This window comes from Lytechinus variegatus, chromosome 6, assembly GCF_018143015.1.
Source record: "Lytechinus variegatus isolate NC3 chromosome 6, Lvar_3.0, whole genome shotgun sequence".
Classification (NCBI taxonomy): Eukaryota; Metazoa; Echinodermata; class Echinoidea; order Temnopleuroida; family Toxopneustidae; genus Lytechinus; species Lytechinus variegatus.
In genome coordinates this window covers 13,864,327-13,874,349 of record NC_054745.1, presented here as the reverse complement: position 1 = coordinate 13,874,349, position 10,023 = coordinate 13,864,327, and the positions used below count along the sequence as shown (strand labels likewise).

The window sequence follows — 10,023 nt, the reverse complement described above, 5'->3', positions numbered from 1 at the left end:
TAGGATGTAAAATAAGAAATTAATTAATCAAGTGATAAAACAGGTGATATGCAAACAAGTCTATGTCACACACTCACTCTTTCTTCTGTAGAAATATATTATAATGCTAGATTTTTTTACAGAACTCGCAATTATGAGAAAACTCTTCATCGAATTGAGTATAGGTTGCCACAATGGCTTTTTACAAAATGTTTCAGGAAGAAATCAAACCATATCTCACCTGTACTTTATACACATTATGAGGGGAAAAAACAATGATACTAGTATATTACAAAAAGAAACACTGAGTGGAGAACGTCACTTTGTCACTCATTTGCATACTGACCAGGATGTCTGTTTTGTGAAAATAAGCGAAACTTCAAAATGTCAACACTTTCTCATTTTACATCAAATTTTGATGAAATGTTTAGTGTTATGCTCATTGGACTTTTCTCTATTATATCAAAGAAACTTTTTGTTGGGGTGGACTTGCCCTTCAGGAAAGTACAAGGCTTGTTTCCCTCCAGGAATTCTTGTATAGACATGGGTCCCATCGATCACTCACACAGTTGTTGTTGGGTAGTCTCAATCTCATCTCTGGTGAAGTTCTCACAAAACCTCTTTTTTCTTGCTATGGCTTGCGAAACATCTTTGATCACTCACAAACAGATAATTGCAACACTGATGCCTCATCACCACGTATTCCCTGAAATTATCCTGTAAATGAAGATATATTGCCAGAAGTTGCATCTTACTCTGCGTTTTTATTTTAATTTTTTTAAGATGACAAAAGAGAAAACAAAATGTAACTATTCTATTGTCTTTACATTGTAAGATTTGAAAAAAAAAGACTGGTTCCCATATGGAATCCTTTAAAAATTACTTTACTGGTCTAAAGGCTAAACCTATCCGTATCCCATAAACATTTGTGTGACAAACATACATTGAGCATAGCCGATGCAATACTTTTTTCAAATAACCAAGATCATGATGCAACCTCTCATATTTTTTCTTTAATGTAAATTAGGGATTTTGGAAGAATCTGTCCACAATGGATGACAAAACATACCGGTAGTTCTAATGTACATTTCTGATTGTATTATCATATGCACAGTTCATTGTAAATTAAAAACAGGCAGTTGCCAAAATTTATTATCACTTTTTACATTGAGTCTTCCTTCTTACAAGAATATCACTAATACTTGCATACACTAGGCTTGTCTTGAGATGTTATTGTCATATAACTTTCTTATTAAAAAAAATACTTACACCATACAAAAGCAGAATTGTCAATACTTGCAGAAAGGTAGTCTATCACTAGGCCCTTTGTCCCTCTTCAGGCTCAGATCATCTTCAAGCATGTTGATGAGGTAGTGTGTGGTCTCTTTTAAAAAGTTTCCTCCTGTCAACGACTCCTCATTGCAGTTCTTGTTGGCATATTCCTATTGAGTTAGAGTGAGAAGCAAAAGAAAATATTTAAACATTGAAAAAAAAATGTATTCTTAACTACCTTTACTGCGTACTGTCAAAATTAATAGGCCTACCTTTTAAATCTGCATATATTTGGTCAGTTGACTTTTTTGCCCACAACCTAATCAGATCGCCATTCTCATAAAGTTAAATTTAAATTGATCAACTGGATCTACAAATATTTGACATTTAGGCATTATACTCTATGACTATGACCATGTGACACAGAATTTAGATCAGTTCAGTCACTGTCAGATGTGTACATCAACCAAGATTGAAATTGATCAAAATAAGTGGTTCTTTATCATGACAAAACAATTTATAATAAAAAAGTTTTAGACGGTGACAAAGGAAAAATTTAGAAAATAGACAAAGTCCACATAGAAACGACAACAAAAATGAACATACCTCTCTTACAATCCTCCTTTAATGGTCTCTGAGGACAGCCTGTGCATGTTGTAAGATGTTTTCATCCATTCAAAAATTTACTGCGGAAATAAACAAAGTACAGGTAGATCTACATTAAATTAAGCTTTAAATCTAATGGACATGAAACATAATTCAACATGTCTTCAAACCTGCCAGATTTCCAACCAAAATGTAAATTCTCATTATCATTTGGGTGATTTGTTAAAATAATCCATTCAATTAATTGTTCTACAGAACGGTGCTTCATAACGTAGCTCATCGTATTGTAGCTACATCATGTAAACAAAGGCAAAGCGAGTCAAGCCTATTGTATTACGCAGTGCGCAGCAAGGGATGGAAAGATTTTGCGAAAAAAATGGCCACCAGATCGATCTGATTTAGGCCCTATAAGAATATTTATTCCTTTTATTTCTAAGGTGTAAAAAGGTATAAAACTTAAATTTAGTGTATTTAACCAATTTGCAGTGATGTGGATATTGAAGGGGATTCCATCATTCAGTGGCGTAACTACGGGGGGGCATGGGGGGGCACGTGCCCCCCCAATCGGCTGGCCCCCCCCAAAAAAAAAAAAACGGGGAAAAGGAGAAAAAGAGGGAAAAAGGAAGAGAAACGTAGTGGGGGAAAGAAGAAATTGTTGTTTATCATAGTATTATATTATGTTATATAACATAAGAAGCATTTTTTCACAACTTAATGAAACATTATTTGCTTAATTGTGTCTTCATTGTTCCTGGCGCTCACATAGACTTTTTAACGAGATATATAAAACTGCTGTACTAAAGCCTCCCGTTTTCAAATCAATATACAACAAAATAATATATTTCCTCGCAATTAGAGTTATTATTGTTTTAAGTAGTAATATATTCTTCTTTTTTATGACTACTGTAAGTTATTGCCCTATTTTAAGGTCTTAATATAAAACATTTCCTGTCCGTGCTAACGTTCGCATTAGTGGATTGGTGAGATTTCTGCTCTTCATGAACTCCTAAAATCAGTCCTTAAAATGTCAATTTTTCTGATCTGAATATCAAAAAAATTTAGCTCGCGCTTCGCGCTCGCAGTATTTCATTAGTGAGATGCGTATGATAATCATGATTACAATGACTTCAAAAAGTGCTCCATGTGTTTAGATGTAATTCTAACAAAATCAGCAAGCGCTTGGCAATTGCATTAAATTACTATGGTGAGATATGTATACTCTGACTTAATTGATTCGTAACTATAGTCCTTAAAATATCCATGTTTGGGGTCAATATATACAAAAATTTCAGCTCGCGCTTCGCGCTCGCATCATTTGGTTAGTCAAATACGTAGGGTCTTAGAGAATTCCTACAAACAACCCTTAGAATGCCCCTCTTCAGGTCTATATTTCCTAAATTTTCAGCTCGCGCTTTCGCGCTTGCAGTATTTGATTAGTAAGATACGTATGATAATCATGATTACATGACTACAAAAGGTGCTTCATGACTGTGTTTAGATGTAATTCTAACAAAATCAGCAAAGGATAGCATCTATAGCATTAGATGACTATGGTGAGATATTTATACTCTTAATGGATTCTAAACTATAATCCTTAAAATTTCCTTGTTTAGGGTCAGTATATACAAAAATTTTAGCTCGCGCTTCGCGCTCGCATTGTTTGTTTAACGAGACAGTTAAGTATCATAATTACAAAACAATTCGCTTATAATGTCAATTTTTAGCCCTCAATATAAAAAATTTTCAGCTCGCGCTCGCATTATTTAATCAGTGAGATACATATTCGTTTGATGGCACTGCATGTCCTTAAAATGTCTCTATTAGGTCAGTATACCTGACAACTGAGCGCGCTTCGCGCGCTCCCTAAGTGACCCGAAATTTTCGCTGGTGCCCCCCCAATGCCGTGACCCACGGTACGCCACTGCCATCATTAATTGTTTACCAGCTTCGACACACACTGACATAGCCCTAGGGCCTACCCAAGGCCTAGACTAGCGTGTCTAACTTGGGCTACGGCTTGATAAAAAATTTATAAAAAATATCAGAGTCCTCGGAGGCGTGAGGCTAGATCGACTCAAGTTGGATCTGAATAAGCGAATGTTGAAAAATAATTCTTGTGATCACTAGACTACTTGGAGACAGGATCTAAGCCAAGGTAGACCAAAAGCTTCGGTCTCCGTTTTGTTGGTTGTTCAGCTGAACTCCGTTGGCTTCACTCACCAAATACAGAGACCGAAGTTCTAGCGCGATCTGTACAGGGGACTCAATGGCCATATGTTTATGTACTTAAGATCGGATAAAACGGGGAAGTGAATTTGCGTGACAGCCGAGGTAAGTCACTGTTTTTGTTCCTTTTAACTTCATTTTTCTCCGTTTTGGGGCAATTAATGCCAAGAGGGAATATAAATTTGCATTTTGGTCGCGTTAATTTTCAAAGTTTTTATTCAAGTTCAAGTTCAAGTTCATTTATTTCATTCACCATAAAAACATGAATACATACAAAGGAGAAATATTATAAACAATTAAAGGTAATAAGAACAAAAGAAAATACAATTACATAACAAAAGGTTTTATGGGAATTGAGGACGACAAAAAGAGCTAAAAGCCTTATAAACGCCGACCTCTTATACAAAGTTAAAGCAATGCGTTGTATATATACAGAGTAAGAACAGCAAGAAATCAACAACAAACAGATGGATGGGGGGGGGTTAAAACAAGAATTGTATCTATTAAAAAAAGGAGTTACTCAATCAAAGTCATGCAAACTCAAAAGATGGGATTTGAAATGTTTTTTAAAACTCTTTGAAGAAGGGATATTTTTTATATGCATTGGGATATTATTCCAAACTATTGGACCTTTAAAATAAATTGAATTTTTTGCAACATTTGTTCTTATCTTGGGTAAATGAAAATTTGTGGCAATGCGAGTGTTATATTCATGAAAAGTATTATTGAGAGAAAATTTAGAAAGTATATATGGTGGTAATAATCCTTTGGAACACATAAACATAAATGAGGCAATATTGAAAACATTTGTGTCATATACGTTCAACATGTTCAACTGAATAAAAAGAGGTGATGAGTGGGCATTGAAAGGGGCATTACAAATTATACGAATGGCCTTTTTTTGAAGTATAAATAATCTAGAAATAAAATAATCATTCCCACTAGCCCATGCAATATTACAGTAATTTATGTGTGATAGAATCATTGAATAATACAACATAATTAAAATATATCGAGGAAAGTGTTTAAGTCTGTAGAGAACACCCACACATTTTGCAATGCGATTGCACACGACACCAATGTGCTCATGCCAAGTCAGTTTATCGTCAATATACACACCAAGAAATTTAACCACAGAAACACGGGATATGTTTTGACCATTGAATCGTAAAATTGGATTATTAAGGTTAATTTTTCTTTTTGTGAATATAATAAATTGTGTTTTTTTTACATTAACGACTAGTTTATTGTTGATCAACCAGTCATTCACATTGATCAATTCATTATTAAATGTATCTATCAATAAATTTAGATTTGGACTTGACATGAACACACTGGTGTCGTCTGCAAATAAAATGAAGTGCAACAGTTGCGAAGAACTAATAATATCATTAATATAAATCAAAAAAAGTAGTGGGCCAAGTATGGAACCCTGGGGCACTCCGCATCGAATCAACTTATATGAAGATTTATGGTTATCGAAATCAACAAACTGAAAGCGATTAGACAAATAATTTCTAAATAAAGATAACAAATTTCCACGAATACCATACGTTTCTAATTTTTTTAACAAAATATTATGATCTAAAGTATCAAACGCTTTACTTAAATCTAAAAATAAACCAATCATGTAATCCTTAGAATCTATAGAATGTGAAACTTTATCAATGAAATCGAGAAGAGCCATCGATGCAGAGTGACCCGAACGAAATCCATATTGATTACCAAATAAAATATTACATGAAGACAAAAACTTATATAACCGTTTATATAAACATTTTTCTAATATCTTTGAAAATAATGGAAGAACAGAAATAGGTCGATAATTTGTCATGTCACTGGTATTACCGTTTTTGAAAATTGGTATAACTTTTGCTATTTTTAGTTTGTCTGGAAATAAACCGTTTGTAATAGATGAATTGAAAATAAAGCAAAGGGGAGCAGAAATTAAATTGATTATCCTTTTTATAACATGAATATCGATACCATCATATCCTGCACTTGTTCCATTCTTTAAAGCAGACACAATATTAACGATTTCCTTGCAAGTTACAGGGGGAAAAAAGGCAGATTTATTATTTCTAACTATCTGGTGGTGGGATCTAATATTACAATATGTATCATTATCTGTTAGATTAAAGCCAATGTTTACAAAGTAATTATTAAATGATTCGGATATATCAAGTTTATTTGTAACCTCCTGATCATCGACGATTATTTTATCAACTCGTTGCTTTGAACTAGAACCAACTCCTAATGCTTCATTGATTGTTTTCCATGTGGCTTTCATATTGCCTTTATTATTATTAAATCTGTTCTTATAATATTGATATTTAGCTCTTTTAATTTCACAAGTGACTCTATTCCTATACTGTTTAAATACACTCTTTCTGAATTCGGTTGGCTTTCTAATGAATTTTTTATACAATCGATATTTCTTCTTTACCATTTTTAAAAGGTCATAAGTAATCCAAGGTTTGTTTTTACGATTATTTTTAATATTTATTTCACATAAAGGAAGGCATTCATCATATATACGTAAAAACTTATCCAAGAATTGGTTATAACTAACATTGGGGTCATCAGATTTTAAATTCCAACTAACGTTGTGCAACCGCTGAATTAATACATTAATATTATTATCATTAATTTTTCTTTTGTATATACGATTTATTTTTTCAAATATCTTATAACAGGAAATACTGAAAACCGGGAAGTGGTCACTAACATCTACTACAATAACGCCACTAGACTTGTTCATAACGTCATTTGTAAAGATATTATCCAATAATGTTAATGAGTGTTCTGTCATCCTAGTCGGGTGGTGAATAAGCGGGTACATGGAAAACGTTGTAAACAAATTCAAAAAATCATTAGATTCATGGCAAGAAGTGGCAGTAAGCAAGTTAACATTGAAATCACCTATGAAATACAATATTTTATTTTCATTATTAACAACACTAAGAATAGATCGTAATGTATCACAAAATTCGAGCAATGGTTGATCAGGAGGCCTATAAATGACGGCCAGTATTATGTTTTTGCCAGATGTATTTTCTATTTCAACAAAACAACCTTCAAAAACATCACTGTCCACATTCAAATCATGTCTACGTTTAAAACATAATGAATCTTTTAAGAAAACGCCAACACCACCGCCTCTTCTACCTATCCTATTGTTATATACAAAATCATAACCCTGGATAAGGCATAATCCTGTAGACATATCATCTTTTAGCCAGGTTTCGGTAACCCCTATAATCGAAAAGTGAAAAGATAAGCTATCAAGAAATAATGATATACAATCCATATTTTTCAATATACTACGACAATTGATATGTAACATAGACAGGTTTATAGAATCCAAGGCAAGATGAGCAATTTTATCATTCAATTCATTTGGCAAGTAAAACGATTCTTCTATCCCAATACTATCATTATTTACATTAATTGGTGAAAGAGCTTGTGAGATTGCATCTATATCTAATCTGTTAAGAGCATTATGGTAGAGAGTAGAGAGAGACATCATAAATACATAAACATTTCATAAACGACGTCAAAAATTACAAAAAAATCAATTTCAAATCAAAATACAATACAATATTTACAAGTCCAGAGTAATAGGTGATGAAAGTTAGGAGGCTAAAAGGGTAACCGGAAGCCATAATCAAATAGTAGTCAAGCTTAGGCATTTTACATGTTTCTAAGATCTGAGAGTGATGTGACAAGCTTTTTCTTTCCTGTAGATTTTAGCAAGGCAATGATCCTACCGTCTGTTGACCAGGCAGAGGTGATTTTGTCTTTCATTTTTTGAACTGACGATAGTAGCTCAGAGTTGTGCTTGGTAAGGTCTTCAACAATCACCTTACCCGTACCTTTCAATTTCCGCCGATTTCTGAGTAGGGATTCTTTGGCCTTGTATGAAGTCATCTTGACGATGATTGCACGAGGTCGCGTTTCTGTAGATCGAGATACCTCAGCATATGAATGACTACCTTCAGTATTAGATGAAGGTCGCCGAGAGACACGGTGAGATCTATCGATGTCTCTTGGTGTAAGAGATATTCCGATACTCTTCGCGAGATCACAAATAACCTGATCAGTATTTTCATTCGGTGATTCTTGTATGCCTAGAACTCGAACGTTATTTCTGCGCGAATACTGTTCAAGGTTATTCACTTCACGGGTAACGCGATTCATTTCATTTTTCAACTTTTCCGTGGACTCTATCACAGAACGGAATTCCTGAATTTTTTTATCAACTGAAACTTCCAACTCATGTAGTTGACCAAGCTTCTCCTCAATAATATCGGAAAGCCTAGACTCACGCTTCTCCATGTTGCTTGTAAACCGTAACATTTCCTTCTCCATTGCCCGCTGAACCGCAGTCTGAACAGCATTGTCGATGCACTTCATGAACTCGGCGCTTTGCAGAAAACGATCTGAAGAAGTACCTGGGGGCGTGTTGGTGGGTGTGTCAGGGGGTGTGTTTGTTGACATATCACGATAGTCGGCTGATGTTCCGGATGAATTATTCGACGGGGTGGCTGGTCTTGTTCTGAGGTTCGGTTTTGGCATTGTAATTGACTAAAGTTACGTAACCTAGCTTTCAACTGAATGAGACGAGTACCAGGGTATCCCAACAATAGAATACGGTAACTAATGCTGTATAGGTATGCCAAAGGAGTAAATTAGGATGAAGAATGCAAGCAAAGTTCATAGTGACGTAGAATTGGAATTTTAATGATTAGCAATCCAGGTCACAGTACGGGCAACGAAGAAATGTAAGTTGTGTTGTGGCAAAAGCAAAGACATCGATTCTTGTAGATGGGACCGTTCTGTAAAAACCATCGGGAAAGCTATTCGAATCAAAAACATAAAGCTCAGAAAAAACTTACTGAAGATTGCTGGGTTCGGCAAGAAATGGCTTCCGATGATAAGAAACAGTATCTGCTGCCTAGTCCATTATTGCACACATATTATCACCCACGATATTTCCATCAAGAGAAGAAAGATTAAAGAACCAAGTCGGTAGACGCACTATGATTATTCATTAAAGACAAAAATTGAAGAGCCCCGACGGGGGGATTTTGCATTGCAAGTCCCCTAAAGGTGGCTGCACGATAGCGAGCCGTCTGTGTACGAGGAGAAATTTTTTAAAAAATGTTAAAAAACTCCTCGAAACAGACGGCTGCCAGCTGTCTAAAGCCAAGGTAGACACGGTTAGTGTTTTTTCCCATTCACTAAAAATTGACCCAATTATGCTATTAGTTTGGTAATATTATTAATTCTGCAATTTTGTGCGGTTACTTCAATTAGACTACTAAGATAAAGTACAAATTAATTAAGAACAAAATTTTCTTGAATTTTGCACAATTGTGGTTGAAAGTATGACTACTTTGGCGGCTTTGTCATGTTATCGCTATGCAGCAAGATATCACAATGACAATGCCTTCTGAGCTAGTCGGTGGGACAGCTCTTCGTTATATTTTGACAGGACACAAAACTTCACGCGTGGGACTGGAAAATAACTTGCGTGCGATAATGCTTTTTCCATCCCAAGAACACCGTTCGGCTCTTAACTTTGCATGCATTTACAGCATTAATTATAATATTTCTTCACAAACAAATACATGCTGACGTAGAAAAAATATTAATTGTCGCTATAAAATGGTAAATTACTTACGATGTTCTCACAGCTCGGCAAATACCGATATTAAGCGCTTCGCTCTTCTTCATTTCGTGCAAAGCTACTTATCGTCGTCTAGCCCGGGAGCCAGGGGTGGTATTCTGAGATCCATTTTATCTCAGATAAAATAACATATTTTATCTCCGTTAAAATCAGTGAGATAAAATGCCCTTAAAATCTCTCCAAATAGGTATTCTCAGAACCATTTTATCTTCATTTTATCTCTGTAAGACACACCTACTTTTTAATCA

The 10,023-nt window shown here is 34.7% G+C and overlaps 1 long non-coding RNA gene across 2 annotated transcripts; it reads right to left on the bottom strand.

Moving 5' to 3' along the window:
- Positions 1-463: 463 nt before the first annotated feature.
- On the bottom strand, positions 464-9,812 carry LOC121417046. Of its 2 annotated transcripts, none has more exons than XR_005970301.1 (3): positions 9,770-9,812; positions 1,249-1,421; positions 464-696 (listed from the first exon to the last, which is right to left on the bottom strand). It is a non-coding gene; the product is annotated as an uncharacterized LOC121417046 (long non-coding RNA). The 2 variants fall into 2 exon arrangements; XR_005970300.1 differs by lacking the exon at positions 9,770-9,812 and adding an exon at positions 1,858-1,929.
- Positions 9,813-10,023: the final 211 nt, after the last annotated feature.